The 19,942-nt window shown below is 38.6% G+C and overlaps 1 non-coding gene across 1 annotated transcript; it reads left to right on the top strand.

The window, feature by feature from the left end:
- The first annotated feature begins 9,004 nt into the window (after positions 1-9,004).
- Trnat-agu lies at positions 9,005-9,077 on the top strand. Its single transcript has one exon. It is a non-coding gene; the product is annotated as a tRNA-Thr (tRNA).
- The last annotated feature ends 10,865 nt before the right edge of the window (positions 9,078-19,942 follow it).

Genomic DNA, 19,942 nt, shown 5'->3' with positions numbered 1-19,942 from the left:
GATTTCTAGTACCAGGGTTGATTTTAACACTGGTTATGAAAAGTCACCTGTATTGCAATTTTCCTACGGAAAAATGAGCCTCTGATCTAGGCTGTGCATTGGAAGCCGAGTACCCGACCGCTGATGTCATGAACCGGTTACATATTATGGGATCGGGTACCAGATTACTTAGTAGCTTCTCAATGAAAAAGAAAGATTTGAATGTCATTTGTGGGGAATTTTCATAATGAAAACCAGGCTCTGTGGAAAAACAAAACAGGTTTCACGGTTATGACGCTCGCAGATCTATGTTGCTAGAAGTTTTCCACTTTCTGGTGTCTTGCCTCTAAAACATGCTGATACGACGGGCTTTGTTGATGGAAAAAAAGTCAGTTGTGGACCAAGTTTTTTTTTTCTAAATGAAAGCTGCGCTGAGCTCGCACAAAACCATTCCCTCTGAAGAAACGTATAATTACTGATATTAGACCTTTGGCCTGCCTGCAGTGATAAAGGGAATTAAGACAAATTGAACAGTACGCTGTACATCTGGCTCTTTCCATGCAACAGAAAAAAAGTCTTTATCAAAGTAAAATATATGCAGTAAGTGTCGTCAACTGACATTTGTAGCATTACCCTCAAAAGAATGGTGCAATTCTTTTGTCCGTGCAAACACTACGTGTACATTTGATAGATTAAATGATTGCATTTTGAGGCCATCTGTCAGGAAGTGGCAGGTGAAACGAAGAAAAGAAAACTGAATGACGCTTTATATCCGTGGACAAACATTTGTACAAATCAGTAACGCTTTTCACAAATGCAGAAAAACGGAACCAAACACAGAACTGCTACAATTTGGCAGTATCCTTTGGCGAACCATTGTCCGAACACAATGCGTAATATAGGTTTATAGTACGCACTGGTAGGCCCCTATATTGTGTAATTGGTTAAAAATATAATGCTCGCCCCATAACATTGCGATTCACCCTCCTTGCTTTTACTGAAGGGTCCGTTGTGTATTTAGTGGGAATGACAATATTGAATCAAGAAATTGTTCTCTCTATTTTCTCTTTCCCGTTTTGGTGAATTGAAATTCTGGAGAATGTTTAGAGTGGGTTTTAATGCCTTTGTTTGGTTACCTGTATAAAGCTCTAATGGGTGGTCATATGTAGCTGTGATGTAACATGGCTTACGTATATTTGACATTGGCTGTTAGTTTTACATATAATCCAAATTTGGGCCTTTAGATAAAGAGTCAGTCAATATAGTGAAATTTAGCAGTGCTGTAACTTGGCTTTTCTTAGCAGTTTGGCTGTTAGATTTTTACATAATCTGAAATTCGTCCCTAAAACAATTACAGAAAAATACTTATACATGTAGGACAACAATTATCGATTCATTAACCCTAACCCCTTGGGTTTCTAGTAGAAAGTATCCTGAATCTGCCAAAATCCACCTATTGTGTCATGCACACAAATGTTGGTGTTGGTGACTGCTCAGTATGGAGGTATCCTGAATCCGTTGAAATACTCCAAAACAGGGGTATGGATTTTGATGGATTCAAGGTGGTTCTATAGGGTTAAAGCACATTATTTGTTACAAAAATTCAATACTGAATGGAGGTTTTTGCTTGAAAATTTGTTTTTTCCCCCTAGAAATGGGTCTGTCTGTGAAAAAAAGAAGAAATAAATTTGTTTTAAAGGAGATATATTTGGTTTATATCCTTTTTGTCAAGTTGCTTTTGCTTCTGCCAGTATGAACATATAGCACACTTGAAACTTTTCAAGTTTTGGACACTAACTTCACAATTCCTTGTGGAATTTCACGTCATGCATATTGCACAAACTGCATCAAAAAAAATTCATAAACTGTCTACAATCTTCATGGACTATAAAGCCTTGGTAATGCTAACATTTACCGAAAACATGCATTCACTCATGAAAATTTCATTTTCCAGAAAAATAATTCGCTCGGAATCTATATGGCCTTGTTCGACTTCTGTAATAATTTGTGCATCTTGAATAGTCCGCAGGTGCTATGGCGTGCATAATGCATCCCCTCGCAAAATTGGAAGTACTCTTAAATAAACACAATTATTGTTTGAAATAATATTGCATCCACCGTAATCTATTTGTCAATGTGTGTGTGTCTGTGAGTGAATGGTTATGGATGGCGAGCTCAATAGAAACCATCATTGCTTTGTGAATACGAATATTTGTCAGCAAATTAGGGCACCGGAAGACCCTTTTTGGGGTATTAACACTAAAAAATATACAGAATAGTACATGTATGTACTTCAAAAGGCATAAAGAATCATTTGCATAACGTGCATTTTTATTTCGTTTCCAATATTAACACCACTAAAAATCCAAAGAAGAATGTTCAAAACCTAACCTGTTGAAGTTTCAGCTCAGGACTTTTCGGGGAAAACCGTGAAAAACCAACCTTTTGATCACGTAATGTGATTTCGACAGTAGAACCCTTATTCCAAAAATCTGTCAATTGACTGATCATTGGAAATCATCTACATTTCATGATTTCTGCTGAATGACAGCAAGCCGGACGAAACGTTATCACTAGGTGTTTAGTACTATCTTTAAAACCTTAACAGTCATGAATCCTCCATTTTGAATAGGATTTTTTTCGCACTCCCTAGAGAATTAGCCAAGTATAAGCTTTTTGATAATGATTTGGCAGGTTACTTTTGGTATAAATGCAAATGATCCTGCATTTAAATCTAATGATTTAAGATTGTTAAAATGGAATTTTTGGTGCTGTGGCAATGTGTAAACTTACATCAATAACTCTAGATTTGTGTTTCTTCATACCCCCGAATTGGGTCTTCACAACCCCCTCAATTGCTCAAGAATAGAACGTATTGGATTTTTTTTTTTGGCAACAGACTGATCGTTTTTACCCCACAGGTACATTGTGCATGTACACATGTACAATGTGGATAGCGGAAACACGTACATTTGGCAAATTGACATTGTATTTGTATCTAGAGGGATAGCCAAAAACTGAATCGGCTTGGTGCAGAATGCACATGTGTTTTATCTGGAGAGGTAAAGGCCTGTAATAGTCACTGCCAGACAGAAAAATTAAGAAGTGTCCTGAGCATCTTTCAACACCCCAACAGGGGTGAAAATTATTCATAGTCAGGTATATGGTGTGAGTCAATGGCCTTTTGTCCACAGATGAGTTTTAAATACCTGCATCCTGTAATTAGGGATTATTATTTGGGACAGTGGGAGGCAGACACTAGACCAGAGGTGTTGTTATTGTGTGGTGCTGTTCATCTTCCCATAATGGACCAATTAAATAATGAGTGAGCCTTAGGCTTGGTGGATGGGTGGGTGGGTTGGAGGGGGGGTTACTATAATCTTGTCAAGTAACATGTTTACAGATGCACATCACTGACTTTATTTATTGATGAACTGAACCATATTCTGTCTCACTGGCACAACACTCAGATGGAAGGTCTTGTTGTCCCCTTTCATTTGATACCACATTTGAGTTTGTGATGATTCTAGTTCTGAAGATTTTGTAAATTTTCCACATTTCTGCCGTGTCCATTTCTGCATGGGGAACTGGAATTGCCCAGTTTTCTGAAAGTTGATTTCAGAAGGATTCAAATTATCTTTGTTTTGGCAGAAAGGGGACTTTTGTCTGCTTTTCTTCCACGGCCTGCCAAAGTGGATTTAAGTTACTTAAAGTTAAACACTGTTTACTTCGCTGCTGTAAGAAAAATGCTAAAATGAACTATTTTGTGGTCCCAGCTATGTCAAATGGCATTTTCCAACATTTTACGTAGCTTGTTTTGTGCAAATGTCTTAAGAAGGAACACACCTGCTCACCTTGAATGCTCACCTGTGCATCCTGAGAACGTGCATCCTTGCCTTTTTTTCATTTTATGATCATGGTGCAAGGATATGATGACACCCCCTATGTGCCACTAAAATCAGCCCTTTCCTGTTCCACATTTATAGTCTGGTTCATTCTCCAACTGTTCACTGAACTGATTGTACGCGCCACGCGCACTCGATGTTACCTCCATTCCGATCCTGCAGGATCATTGAGAGCACGTCAGATCAGTTTTACGCGGAATTCATTAAAAGTGAACAAAAGGCGCGACTGAATAGAGTACTTCCATCGACTGTGCAATGCACACACCGGCAATCTGCCGTGGCAGTGTCGGAACTGTTGATTCAGTACAATCAGGAATTTTGTGTGTGTGTCTCGTGACACAGAAAGAAACCAATGCGTGTATTATTACTGAAACAGATTGTAGCACATATCTCTTCTTTTTAATTTTTTTTTTTTTTTTGTGAGTAGAAGACAGCCAGGGTGGCTATTGAGAAGCAGTGATTAAGTGAATGGTCGGGCTATGATTTGGTACAATCTCCAACTGCTTTCAATTCAATAGGCTTCGGGGCGCTTGTCAATTGTTAACTGGGACGATGATAAATTTATTTAATCACCCGCGCGCCCGGATTCGCCTATTTTTTTTCTTCCTCCTCCCGGTGAATGTTATTATTTCATTTGTTTGGTCTCGCCTTGGCAATGCTTACTCTGTCATCTTTTGTTCGGGTTTCTCATATTTGGCTGCCGGTTTAGTTTCTCTCAAATTTTTTTTTTTTTGGGGGGGGAGGGAAATTGCCTGAGGGTTCTTGGCTTGAACATTAATATCACACTATCACAAGTTGTATGGAGCATCCGTTGTGTTGTGCATTGACTAATGGCCCAGAGTCGTGGCTATTACACGTACACAGCTTGGAATATGTACATTGTGACAATGGAAATTAGGCAGTCTGTCCACAGGTTGGTGAGAGTAATGCTGAAGATCATATAGAAAGCAACTCTCCGATCTGTAGCTGAATGCTGGAAGTTTGTGTCGGTTTTCTTACTGAAAAGTGTTTTCAAGAAAGCATGCAACTCAAGAAAATGGATGTGTGAAAAGTAGTCCTATGGTTATGGTATCCGACTCTGACTCATGCGCTATGTTACATGGGTTTGAACCCTGAAAGGCGAGCTTGGCGCTTGTGTTCTTGGGCAAGACACTTGACTACAATTGCCTCTCTCCACTCAGGAGTACAAATGGGTAACAGTGGTCACACGTTTTTACGTGCGTTAGCAGCACAACCCAGTTATGAAACCAACAAAAATTGCTGCATTTGTTTTTCCTTGTTTCCTCAAAAAATGGTAGCCACTGAGCTAAAACTACAAAAAAAATGCTCAAAGATTTTGAGTAACTTTTTTGCTTCGAACAAAAAAAAAATGCACAAAAATTTTCATATTTAAGTGAACCTTTAAGTGCTTCAACAGAAGTTTGTGGACTTGATTGCTGGTCTGTCAAAGAATATCTCTGTCATAATCATGGTCTTGGACATATGGTTTTTCTTTCGTTTTGTTTTCCTTTACGCAAATTGTTGAGTTACAAATGCATCAAGTATTAAATTCTTTCCAGCTTCCCCCCCCCCCCAACTTTGTTCATTCAACCCATGCCCATGATCGTGCTAAGCTTTTCCGCAGCCGGCAGCAAGTCTAGAACTGACGCATTCTTCTGTCAATCTGAATGAAGAATAAGCATTAAGACAGACCCATTAATTGTCGGCGTGGCTAATGCCAACACTTTCCACCCAGGAAAAAGAAGAGGGGGAAAAAAAAAAAAACCTGAACAAACCATGACTTATGTCTCCGTGGAGGTTGTGCGTACTTTATCCGGCAATACCCTTTATGACATTTGCAGATATTGTATTATAAATTTATGCCCCCCTAACATCCATTAGTGCAAATGGCCAACATGCGCCGGGACGGATTTTTAATTTGTATTAATTTCAAGTCGCTGCGTTGGCCTTCGGTGCGGTGTGTGCTTGTTTGTCCTGGCCGGGATAGATAAACTGGTTCTGAGATTATTAAACCATTCATATAATATCTAGTGATGGCGAGATGGATAATGCTTTTAGGCCACTAATTGCAATTTCAATAATGCATTTACGCCCGGACTTAGTAAAACTAAAAAAAAAACGTGATTTTCCCAAAGGAACTTGGGTTTTGGTTTTGTTATTTGATTTGCTTTATGAAGTGTGTGGGGAATTCATGAGACCAAGCCCTGCAGTTACCTTATGCTGACTATTATAACGCTTTTGCTCATCTGTAATTCTGTATCAACTTGTGATGATGTAAATAATTTTCAATGTTAGGAATACGTACTACTTTGATAGATTCTAATCTTACCTTAATTCTTTATTTAATCTTCATTTTTGGATCCCCCCCCCCCAATTTCCCCCACAAATTCATTGTTCAGTTTTAATGTTGCAAACATACCTCTCCAAATCAAGACGCCTATAAATAATTAACATGAATTTAAAAAAGTCACAAAGTGGACAAATTAAAACACTATGTTTTTTTTTGTAGCCTTAAAAGTTGGTTGGAAGTTTACCACAAAATGTGGATGACATAAGGGGGAAACGAGTACGCACTACTCTACATTTATTGAACACAACTTTGGCTGGGGTTTTCTAATACACATGTACATAGTGCATCATGTGAACATCTGTTTGTTCTGTGTTCATCATTGTAACACACTTGAAATGGTAGATCGAATACGCCAAACCACTCAGAGTTGCCTGGGAAAGAAAATCCTCTTAAAAAAGGAAGACCCACTTCAAAAGAAAGAAGTATTCTCGTTATTCCTAGAAACCTACGCGTCCAGAAAAGTCCAGCTATTGAATATGTGCACAGTCCACCAAAGAAGAAGTGCAACAATTGCAAGATAATTACAAGAATTCAATCAATGTGACCACAGTATCTGAATGCACAGTGTCAAAGTTGGGTACCTTTTTTTGTCATTCAAAATACTCTCGGCTTACTTTCCCATTTAGACTTCATTATTGATGATTAAATTCCATTTCCTGGGTTGGAGTCGGGCCGATGATGGATCGTCCCGACATATGTTTCATAAATCGGGCTGGTCGCCAGTACATAAGTCCTAATCATTATTGTTCTGTGCAATAATTGATGAAGAGTGAATCATGCCGTGGCATGAAATATTTAGAAATGTTTCCCACTTCCGCAGGAAGAAGAATCTGAACTGTGCACAGGGGATATATTCTTGCGCATTAACCTGATGTTCTGTCAATGTTTGTAATAAGCCAAATGGTACACTGAAAAAAATGAAAGTTTTAACTTTGAAGGCTGGTTTTTACTTCACGCCAATCTGAAGTGAATTTGACGTCTAAAAACTTTTGCTACAAAATTTGTTGGAGTCATTGAGATCAGGTTTTGCAAATTTGCAGTGCAAAAACTGAAATAACGTCACTACAATAAATTCGCGTACGCATTCGCATACATGCAGAGTATGATGTAATGTAATACTATAAAAAAAATTTGCTCCGTATCTTTCTTCACACGGAATTATGATTGGTAACAACTCAAAATGATGACATCATTGCCCAGGATAATATAAACTTCCAAGTTGGAGCTTAAAAAAAAAACATGCTAACATTTGTATCCCTCAGTTTGCCAACCCACAAACAATTTGTTATGAAATGGGAACAAAATATGTTGAAAACTTTTCAAACCGACGTAAACAGCTACCTACAGAAATGAGAAACATTATTTTTGTGAGCTTACCAAAAAAAGTACAGTAAACCTTGATTGACAGATGTGCAAGCGCATCGCCTAATGTGTCATTAACTGCAAATGACATTCACAAATGGGTGACTTTTTTTATAATGCATAATTTTCAAATGATCCGCTCATTAACTCGGAATTTGCACTAATTCTGATTATCCCCATTTCTTATTTTGCAAATTTCTATTTTTTTCCTCCAATGTCTGTTTCCCCCTTTGACTTCCGAGGTGCTTGTTTGCACTGCTGACCTGAAAATGAAAAAAGTAACCATTCAGATGTTGAACTTTGATTTGTGTGTGTTTACGAGGTACTTCTACATGTATATAGTATAGACGCTATTTTTATATCGCTTCCCTTTCCTTATATTAGTAATAGACCCTTTGCATTGCAGCCATGTTTGAGGCATGTGCTTTGTTCAACAGGGACACGCACAAGTGGAGCTCTTGTGCATTCACTGTTAATGAATGAACATAACCAAACACTCCTCCAAGATGGCCACTGAACGCAAAGGGTCAGTTTCTCAATTTTTGTAAGGCAGAAAGTAAGCCCACTCGAATCGCAGCAGAGACGTACTTTCATGATAAAACCATACGAGTCATGATCGGCGCTGTCTTTGAAAAAGAAAAAGCTCTTAAAATTATTAACACACGAATGTCACTTGTCTTGTGTATACATACATGTACACGTATACACCCCATTCTGTACACATTTGGAGCAGAAAAGATCATCTTCCGCACAAATTAAACCAGATATTGACCCGAAGTGCTTGTGAACGTACACAATCGCTGTAATGAGTTCAAAGTACAGCGGATTATTTCACTGAGGATGTTTTCGTTTGCCGGAAATGTAATTCTTGTGGTCATAGAGCCAGATATTCAATATTGAAACGGTTTGGTACATGCACTAATGGAAGGACTTTATTCGCATGGCGTTTACTGTACGGAGAACAGACATTGTATTACTAAGTATACATTTTAAAGCAAACATACACCGCATGTGACTCGGTAATGTACATGTAATATGTATGAATGTCATCTGATCGCAGATCTTGCTAAAATATGACTCTTGCAATGTTCATCGTCAGAAAAGAAAAATCAACTCTGGTAGATTTTCCTTTAAATTTAAAGGTTGGTTCAAACTTTACATGTATGTGAATGCAAGTGTTATTAAGCAAAATCGATGTTAAATAAGCATTCGCTGAAAAATTTGGCTTGTTCAGATGTGTTTAACTGTTGTGAATTTTCACCACGAATACTTGCCGTTAAGTCAGAAACGCTCCAATAAACTACAGAGGGAAACTGTCTAGGTACTTTTACATGTATAATAATTTCAAAGTTGAACACAGAAATTGGCTGGAGCGGGGTGTGAACCTGACGGAACCCCCCCCACATAGGGCTGGATAGCTCAGTTGGTAGAGCACCAGAACAGTAATCCGGAGGTTGCAGGTTCAAAACCTGCTCCAGTCAATTTCTTTGTTCAACGTTAAAAAGTAAGTCATAAACATATGTTTGTGTTCACTTTTGAGTATGGACTGGCCGTTTGTTTTGAACTCCGCAGAGCGTAAATAAATAATCACAGTGAATACATTTTAAGATCCATAGTAATTAAAAAGACTCTTTTTCAATTGCATGTCTCAAAAATGGTGGATGGATCAATTCGGTTCTGAAAGCATACCAATCATCACAGACAATTAGAAGCAAGGCTAGTACTATTGTCAAGGCGTGTGTCATTTTTTTTCTTCTTCTTTTATTAAAATGGAGCGACACAGCCTCCCCTTCCAATTGATTTCTTTGTTTGCGGCTTACTCCAGCAATTGTTGTTTGCGTAGGCCTGTATCTATTGACATTGCCAGAAGACCAAGTACACAGTGTATACAGGCTGTCAGGAACAGTCCGGAAATCCAGCAAAGTCATTACATTTGTCCCAGTAACACTGTAGCCATTAGGAACAGACCTGAAATTGAGATGAAGGTGGCGAAAGGCTGTAAATTATCTATTCGGTGCCAAGTTGGTTTGGTTTCCTAGTTCGGTAGACGATTTTACACTGACTTTTTGTGAAGTCGTATGTAATGGAAACAATCAGAGCAAAGTGCAGTAGGAATTGTACTGTTACTAATATGTTAACATACATTGTGCATGCCACCTCATGTGAAAATGTGACATATTGTGTCTGTATGCACAAAAATAAATGAAAGTTTTTCCTTATCAGACTTGAAAAACTTGACACTGAAATTTAATTAGTATCTTATTTTGTTCTTGTTTCTCACTGCTTGTCACAAGACTTTATGAGAAATCAATTTTTAAATTATTAGTTAAAAGTGAGGTTGCTCTGAATGTTGTTTTGTCTGGAAATGGAACAAGTGTTGTGATAATGGTTTTCTGCAGAGAAACATAACTCGGATTACAGCCATGATTAATGTCGGACATGCGTGCACAAAAGTCTGACATGCGTGTATGCGCGTATGACGCACGCGGCTGAAACATGCAGTTTGGTATTGGAGAGGTGTACGTGTTGTTGCCCACGTGCGCAGTGGGCGGGGCCTAATGGATTGGTCTATTGCTGTCCTTTTATTTATAGTTTAGAATCTTAGATATTCAGAAGTTGGTGTTAGTATCCAGTCATTATACAAAAGTCCTGCTGATTTTGACAGTAGTGTGAAGTGAGTGTCCCAAGCGACGGGTCCATAGCTCTTGGGACACTTATATTCCACTATTTGTCAGGGCACTTGTGTGAAGTTCGGCTTCCGGGCAAAAAGTGTCACTCCTAGGTCACTTCGGGTCAGTTGCTACTTTGGGAAGGGGGGTATATTTCCTTCCCAATAGGCAATTCAAGTTAAGATGCATTCTCAACTAGTCTTTATTCAAGACTAGATTTGGATTTATGCCCCTAATGCAGCCTGTCTGTGATTAATTAAGCATGGTAAAGCCACTGCGGTGGTAGAGGTTGCTATCAACACATAGAATCAAAGCCAGTCTTGAGAACTTCGGCAGGGCTACCCGGCAATTTCCGAGAACATACCGGTACCTGATGAATACGCGTTGTATACTGCATGTGCTTTGAATTTCCTGGGTAGCGCTGCCAAATTTTCCCAAAATAGATTTGATTAATCTTGTTTTTGGCACCCTGCTTTACAATGCTTGTTAGGGACTGGCTTTATTAAGGGAATAAAATAAAACATCCAGTCTTGAGTCGAGACTAGTTCTTCACTGGACTTCCAAAAACAGGAAGATAAATTCTGCAACTTGACACTGAACGGTTGTCTAGCCAGTTGTGTACATGTATAGATTTCGGTATTAATAAAGTACGAGAGTCCGTGTTCTGGAAATGACATTTTGCCCCCTCCTCTTAAGTGGACTCGGGCCTTTGGAGCCCTATCTGACAAATTGCAAATGGCAGGAGTAATCATAATACAACAATTTTTCTTTATCTAATCTTAAAGGCTCTCGACTTTGCGATGCTGACTGTTTAGTTTAGTGTGATTGGACGCCTGTTTCCTCTCAAAAAAAAAAAGAGAGAGAGAGAAAAAAAACCCAAAGTCGTCGAAATTCTACAAATGCCTGGAGCGCTTTCAAGAGATTTAGACAACAATAACAAAAGAACAGGATTGCTTTACTGAAGAAAAAAAACACTTGGGGGTTGGAAAGGGAATATATTAAGTTGAATATCAAAGCAATTTGGACCACTTGACAGTCGGGCCCAGCCTATCTTAATTGAAACCCAAGTTGGGCAGGCAAGGATGACAAATGGCCCATGTGTTGTCTTTTGCCCGATTCAACATTGGGGATAGCTGACGCCAGTGTCATTAGGTTTGATGGGACATGCGGCCAGATCCCTTGTAGATTTGTTTGAAAGCATTCAATTAATGCTGCTTTTTTGTGTTCCTTGTCTGTCAAGCAATTTCCCCGGCCCTACACGTCAGGACGGGCACAAGATATCACAGTATAAAAGGAAAAAGGAAAGAGGTTTTGAAGTATACAAACCACGGAGATGGCGACTACTGGAAAATGTAGGCCGCACGTCACAATCTGTCTGCGGGAAATAAACAGAAATACTAATTGGAGTTTATTTGACAGTTGGTTTCTGTGGATGCCTTTGTTTGAAGGAAAAAAAGGATGGAAGTGTGTGTGACGAGAAATGTGAACCAATTTCATTCTTTACTCATTGAGTATGGCTGATTTAGTATAAGCCATGAAAAGCTGAAACTGGCTTATTAGTTTATTGTTGCGCGATACATTTCATATTTTGTATATTAGTTTCATATTTTGAAAATAAACTGTGAACTGTACACAGAAAACAATGTAAACAGATACAATTCTAATGAAAGAACTACATTTTACCCCATATTCCTTTTGAAATTGTCAAAAGATGTCCCAAAAGAAAAAAGTTTCCCCAAAATATGGCTGCCAATTTTTCACAAATATGTGAAGGCAAACTTCCTTGAAGTTGAAGGGAGTGTACATGTATCTTTGTAATTGTTTTTCAGACAAGTACCTGGTAGTATTTCCAAAACTAAAAGTAGCTTAAAGGGAATATACAACATTTGCAAACATTGAAAAATAAAACTACCAAGTTTTTACAAAATACCTTAGTAGGATGTTGGTAAATGACAGTCTAAAGCATCCTGTAAAATTATGGCACCTGGTGTCAAGTCATTTTCAAGAAAATTGTATTTTTGTATACATTTCCAACGGTGGTCGGCCGACCACCGTTGGAAACCTAACTATTTTTCAACTACTGCTCCAAATTAACAATTTTTTTCAGTCCAAATTTTGTTTGCTATTGTTACATGTTCATGGACGGGTGCAGGCCAGCTAGACTGGTTCCCTTACCTTACAATTTTCCGACAACTATAAATTGATACATTTTATCTTTAGTGGAGTCAGGGAACCAGACTACTTGAATATTTTTTGTTTTTCTTGGTTTTTCAAGCATTTTCGAAACACAAAATTTCAAACATGTCAGTTAAACAATATTTGATGTATTATATTAACCCCTCAAAAAGTTCATTTCTGAAAATTACAGCAAAAGCCAATGATGTACATGTACATTCCCTTTAACCTTTCCTGGGCATGTAACCCTGTGATGACACAATGTGACCAGTGTCATACACAGTGTGCAGGCAGGCAGGCTGTTCATGTTTGACCTAATAATTTGACGTCAAGTCAAACAGGGCTAAATGTAGATTTCCCTGAATGCTGTTTCAAATTTGAACATCAGTGAATCGCCAGTTCAAAACGCAATTGTGTTGAAGTCAATTTTGAGTGCATTGTCATCACTTCTACAGCCTTTCCAAGGTTTAACTTCATTTTCTGGTTTGATACATACTGATGGAGCTGAAAACTTGAAAAAAATCCTTTGTTTTGAGAAATGGTAGTCAGAACAAGCAATTACAGTACTTGTAAAGTGTATCCCTTAATTGCATAGGAATGTGTACAAAGTATACATTAAACCATACATGTACGTCATATTCCTTTTTCAATGCTTTCTTTATTGTGTTTGGTGTCACAGCAGTTGTTGCCTCTCCAACAAATGCATCTATTTACTGGGGATTTCTGGCCAAGTGATCCTAATTACATTGTGCATTATCCCTTAAATGCCAGTGTCTCTTCAACATCACAATCCCTCTATTGTGTCCTTGAGTCTGGACACCAGATCCCTGCTGAGGCCATCAAAACTGGCAATTAAGTGGATTGCTTTTGGACTCTTGTGTTGTGCCCACATAAGTCCCATTGAAACTGATGTCCCAACACTAATATGCTGTGGCCACGCTTTGTCCACTAGAAACAGAAACCAATGGACCATTTTAGCACATTTTAAGTGATCATGTATTCACCCCTGCAGCTTCTGAAAGTTGTCAAAAAATCCCGAGAAAATTGATCTTTGATTGCTGTGAGGGCACACTACTAAAGAGCCCAGATGTTGCGTCGGCCAAGCATTATGTATAATTCGGACATCATTATCCCCCGCTCAGGGCTCGGCTTTTTTTTTTTTAATTTGTTTAATTCTTTGGAGACCGAATTGCAGCGCTGCAATTGAGAACCGGCTTATCAAAACGGCCGTTTGGATTTGGATTGCGTTATTAAGAAAACAGCATTTGTGGGGACCGGGAATTATTTATTAAGTAAAAAAAATCTTACAGTCATCCATAATGTATGATGTATAATGATACAATCAGGTGTTCTCTGCATCAGTATACTGTACATGATATTCACTCCTAATGCTGCATTTGTAATTGTCACTTGCACTTTAAAAATGCAATTGCAATTGTTAATTGTAATAATTAGAAAGGTAATACTTGTTTATGACAGACTTTTCGCATTGGGGTTAGCCAGAATAATGTATTCAGTGTATCTGTTTGGTTACAAAAACTGCTTGTTTTACTGTAACGCTCTAAAAATTACCCAGGTAGGTACATGTAGGTAGGAAAATATTTTACTTTTTTGTAATTTTTTTTCAGTCTAAAATTTATTTACTTTAAGGATACCTTTAACGGTACCCTGTTTAATAACCTTTTTATTGTTTCATTAACCAATAACATACAAAAAATGGCATTCAGTTTGGATAAAAATCAAATTTTTTTAAGGAGTTTTAAGTATGTTCTGCAAAGGAGTGTTTCATATTTTTTTCCCCTGCAAACATGTAAAATGCAAGAGTAAACAAATAGAGAAAAAAACAACCATGCTTTCTTCACTAAAGTAAAGGTGTGCATTTGTAAAGCAGATAAGACCGAGTCCGTTCCTGTAAATAATGATAACATTGATTGTACTCGCTTGATTGGCTCTCTGAATGGCCAGATTTAAGTAAACATTCCCAAACTGCAGTTGAACAAAGGCTTGATTTGCAAGTAAACTGTGAACTCATTCTTCTACAGAATAGGACCAGTCTCACTCGTAAAAAAAAGCTGTTTGTTATTGTAACTGATTTGCAGGGTCACCTGAAATTGTCAACCTTTTACTGGTCAGGTATTTTCTTTTTATCTTGGTGTTGATAGGGAATTGACCAGTTTGTTGTTGTTCCTTGGATTTATTCTAATTCCTGTTGTATAGAGTTTCTTTTTCGTGAAGGATAACGGGGCATTGTTTGTGTGTGTAGCGCTGCACTAAGCAGGATTACATCCTTGTATCGAAGCTGAGAAACACAAAAAAGTGACCGCTCGGAAAAGGAAACAAAGCAAGTCATTTACAATGTGATTTTGTCATGCAGCCATATAGAAGCCATATAAATTTACAATGTAGTTTAAGCCCCACACATACATGTACTTAATTTCAAGTGTGCTGAATAGAAGTTGTAATCATGTACCTATCAGGAAAGAAAAACAATCCTGACAATACTTTTCATTTATACAGGGTCAAATCCTTTCATATCCCTATAGATAAAAGAATAATTTTTCCGTTATTGAAAAGATATTTAGTTTTCTGTTGAACTTAAAACAGTTTCTGAAGCTTCGACTGTCACAATTTCTGCGCATTGGGTGGCATGGTTAATGCAGTGCGTAAAGTGCTCGCCATTCACCGCTGTGGCCCCGGGTTCGATTCCCGGCTCGGGTCATATATATGAGCAGAGTTGTGCGTTGATTCTCTCATGTGCCCAAGAAGGTTTTTCTCTGGGTTCTCCGGTTTGCCTCCCTCCATAAAAATCAACACTTTTGATCTGGCTTTGCTCCGTGGTAAGATGTGGGTCATATGGCGGTTGTTTAAGGCGCCTTGACATGCCTTCGACTTGCCCACATTGTAGCCGCGTCCTTAGCAATTCTGCTTCTGCTGCAAGTAAGGGTGATTAGCCCCCCAAATTTAGTTATTTATTTATTCAAAAATTTGACTTGTAATAAATTCTTAACCTTCTAATGTGGAAATACAGTTACAAAGCTTGGCACCAAATGACACATGTTAAAAAATGTTTTGGGTTCCTTTGTTCTAAAATAATCCCTGCCTTTGTACATCCAACTATTTCACTATTTCACGTTTTCTGCCATGCACTTGAAATTGTAATCAACTAATCACTGTATCGTTTTTGCCCTCCACTCCGCCACTGAAATCAAGTGAGGGCGCCCTGACACCATCAATGTAAACAAGTGGCATAGCAGGTCAGAGTATCATTACACGGCAAAGTACATTTGCCTCTTCGGTTGTGCGCACGCCTGTACGCTTCTTCACTCCCCCTCCACTCGCATTAAGTACCACAGAATGATCTGTGACATTCTGTATGGGTTCTGCGCTGTGTTTCCTTGTGCCCGTCCGAAGCCCGGGCATTATCTCTTAATCCCGTCGAGACTTCTGCCGGCCAACCCGGGGTGTGATTCCTCAATTTCGTGTCAGTCCTGGCGGACATATTACCTTACTCTTTCATTTGCGTATCGGAAGAGAAAACCGCTGGCCCCGGAGGCATTGAATGGAAGGGAGAGATAATTACTCTGACTGTCTTATAAGGTCATTGAATTCTAATACATCACCGCTAGCGATATCTGCTCAACGCGCAGCCCTAAGTGTTTGTTACCAATATCTTTTTTCCTGTTTTTCTGGGTAATAAGCATACATACATTTATTCATGATGACTTTTCGATAGAGTAAAAAAAAAAAAGTGTATGAATTTGTTGACGTACATGATTTTGTATATTTGCCTCATCATCGGAGTATGACTGCTGGGGTGTTTTATCGGGATGATGTTGGATTGTCGCTAGTATTAACGGGCCTTCCTCGAATGTTTTATTAGCCTTTCAGCTCATGATCTGGAAAAGTCATTTGCGCAATGTAATTACGGATCGAAGTGTGAACATTTTCACCCACTTTGCACAAATAGTTACATGAGTACGTAATTGCAAACGGGAAATTCTTATGTTTTGACAGTGTCAGCGAATGTTGTTTTATATGCTGGGTTAGATCTCTTTATGGACAGAGAAAAGCCCCTGAAATTACAGTGTAGTTGAGTCATTCACTCTGGCTGTGCATGTAGAATATTGTATGTATTTGAATCTGAAAAGATCCTTGGTCATTGGAAAGGAGGGGCATCACCGTGAAGGAGGGGGAGGTCATGAAACCAGTTTAAAAAAATGTTTTGTAAAGTTTGTTTTCCAACACAAAACCTGCTGTTGCAAACAGCATTAAAATGTTTGTCTTTATAAAAAAGAGAAACACTGCAACACATAAAAAAATCTAGGCACTATTCACCAACGAACACATAGAAAGGGATTCGCAGTTTACTGACACTTTCTAAAAATTAAACACACAGAAGCATGAAGATGCATCCCGTCTGTTATTATTTAACATTCATTGGGTTTACTATCTGCCTTGAAGTTATGTATTGTTCGTAATTAAATTGTATCTAATTACTGTCGTAACTTGTGACATTAATAAAAGGCATTTAAGTCAGTTGAGTATTGAGATTACAAAATTACAAGAACGTTTCAATTTTTTTTAGCAGTGCTTTTGTAAAGTTCTTTATAGTACAGCTTCTCAGACTCGTTTCCATGTAACCAAGTTTGACTTGAGAGTCATTTTGTTAGGGTTGTTGTTGAGTGGAGCCATATCCCGAAAACAGTTGATGGATCTGATTGCCGTGGCATTTCCTGCCTGGTGTGTGTGCGCGGGGCGCAGGGTCCCAGACCGGCCACTGGGTAGGAAGAAATGGAAGGGGTAAAACTGTAGGGGGGGGGGGGGGGAGTGGGGATAACTAGGATTGAGGGTACTATTACGGATACACAGGAAACTAGGAAGAGGTCCACAGCATTTGTTGTTCATTTGTAACACGTTTCCAGAATTAGAGAGGAGCCAGTCTGGTTAGTGTAGGCCTGTCATGGGACAATTTAGGGGAGCGAGGCGATTGAGCTGTGTGTGTATTGGGGGGAGGGGAGGGTTGGGGAGGCTGTAGTTGGGGGAGGGTTAAACTCTTACATGAGTGAGCCAAGTTTGAACCCCAAGGTGTGTGTAGGCCTACCCCATACAACCCTGTAGAACCTCGTAGATCCTTGTCGAACCTCAAGATAAATCTTGAGTTTGCCACCCATTTCATTTCGCATTTTCCTAAAGCAAATACTTGTTTTGTGAGGAATACATGTACATCCAGTGTGATCTTGGCAGATTATTACTCAAAGACAAAAATGCCTTTGAGAAAGTCTCTGCTGGCACGAAAACATCTGCTAGGATTGAATTATGATCAGGCCCTCTATAAACTTTTCCAGCTGATTATGAATTTCGGATTGTTTTGTCTGAACTAACATTCTATACTGTACTAAGAAGTGCATTCAGATTTAAAGGAATCAGTCTTTTTGCATACTTTGACAGCTCAAAATTGATTGTGCGATTTCATTTTGTCCTCTCTCTTTTGGTGTCTAATTTCATCATCTGCATTTATGCAGATGTCCATTTCCCATGTATCACTCAAAAACTAATTAAAAGGGGGAAAGTCAAAAGTTTTATTTCGTTATTTTCAGCAGTGTTTTAATACTTGTACTCATACATGTACTTGTACTCAATACATTTTTTCGTACTCTTACTTGTCGTACAATTGCACTTATGGATTTGTACTCGTAGTCATACTCATGGTAAAGTACTCGTACTCATGAACATGTACTTGACTACAACACTGAATTTGTCAGTAATCTCAACCACCCAAGTTTAAAATTGAGTTTGACCTTTACGATTTGTCCGCCTGTTGAACGGAAGAGATTATTGAGTTGTAATTCACACGTTTGTCCAAGCACTGCGACAGGACTTTGCTTTTGTTTGAACAATCGGAATGAAATAAACATTATTTACACAAGAAGTTAATAATTTCAAAGTTTTGTTCCACTAGGTGTGGTTGGGTGATGACTGTACTTCTTGTTTTGCAGAGTGCTTGAATAGCAATGGGTCCACAAAATAAATACTGAAGGCCACTTTATTTTTAATCTCTTGGTGGAGGAATAAAAAAAAATTAGAATGACAATAGTTTGTGGTTGGAATTTGTTGTTTATAATCCTCTGGTGCTGATTGATACAGCTATTTGCGGAAGGGATAACCGAAATGCTGAACAAGAACATGGGAAATGGGGTTTGTTTCGTTTGTCGGGGTAGTGTTTGGCCTTTGTGCCTGGGATTGGGAAATTTTGTTTGTGTATTATAAGCAAACGGCATTGTGGTTTTGGTAGAATGGAGTTTTGCCAGTAGAGCAGTGAACAAAAGAATTATGTTTCTTATTTTGGTTGAGTAAAGAAGTGAGCACATGTTCATGCACTTACAGAACATTGACTCTACATATAGCCATGTTTCTGTTTAGAAATGCCTATAGATATCTTCATTTTGCGAGTCCTTTATGCCATTTTTATATCATTAGAACTGTGTAAAGTAACAATGTTTCACCATCATAATATGAGGGTCATATTCTAAAAATTTGGAGTCCACTTTTTCCACTGTCATTGTTACAGCTGACATCTTTGATTTTGTGGTGCTGGATGCACTCCTTAATTAATGATTACTTCCGAACCTACCCTACAAATAAGAATTAGTTTGAAGTCATTTTTAACGACACCTGAATGGCAAATTATTAAGTTCAGAGGTAACAGGGACAGGAAAAATGTCACACATTTGACCCTAAATTTTCCCTGTTGTACATATTTTCACGTAGGGTTTTACTACCAATGGATACTTCAGTCTAAAAAGGGCTGTTGTATCCATTTATAACTTTTTGCACAAGAAAATACACATATCAGCCAATAATTAACAGGGTTTTCCGTTAGTGGCTCAACACATTCAGCAAATGTAGTGTTCGACCAGTCACTCTAGAAAGCCATGTGAGGATACTGGATTTTGTTTTGGGTCAGTGCATGGTCAGTGGGCTCTCTAATTGCTCAACAATGCGATTAAGTCCCACTCTTAATAGAAATTGGCACTCTAGGATTTGGTTCCCCTAAGAAACAAAAATCTCTCTCTCCCAAACCGCCAGGGCAGAAATGCTGGTCTTGTGCTTGTGCCTCTGCAAGAAGCAACTGGTTTAATGCATTACAGTTAGCAGAAAATTTGTGCTTACCCTAGCAAAAAATCACGCTGTACTGCTTAAGCATCATGGCGTAACGGTTGCATGCGCATGGAGAGTTGTACTCTTGCGTCACTCATTTAAGCAACTTTTCCCCGGGGTTAAGCGTACTTTACTGCACTTATTGCTTACAGTCTCTATGAAATAGACAGAGGTTCAGTTAGCAGAAAATCGCCTGCTAAGCAGCGCTATGAAATTGGGCCCAGATATTCACTATTGAATGATTTAGCCCATTTGCACATTAGTGCCGAAACCTTTTCACATTTTCTCCGCTGATTTTTTTCCCCCTGCTAATCTTTTCGCCTGCAGCATGTATGGGCCGAGAA

The sequence above is a fragment of the Patiria miniata genome, unplaced genomic scaffold, assembly GCF_015706575.1.
Source record: "Patiria miniata isolate m_02_andy unplaced genomic scaffold, ASM1570657v1 HiC_scaffold_20, whole genome shotgun sequence".
NCBI lineage: Eukaryota > Metazoa > Echinodermata > Asteroidea > Valvatida > Asterinidae > Patiria > Patiria miniata.
The sequence above is the reverse complement of the archived record's forward strand: the minus strand, read 5'-3'. Positions and strand labels throughout refer to the sequence as shown.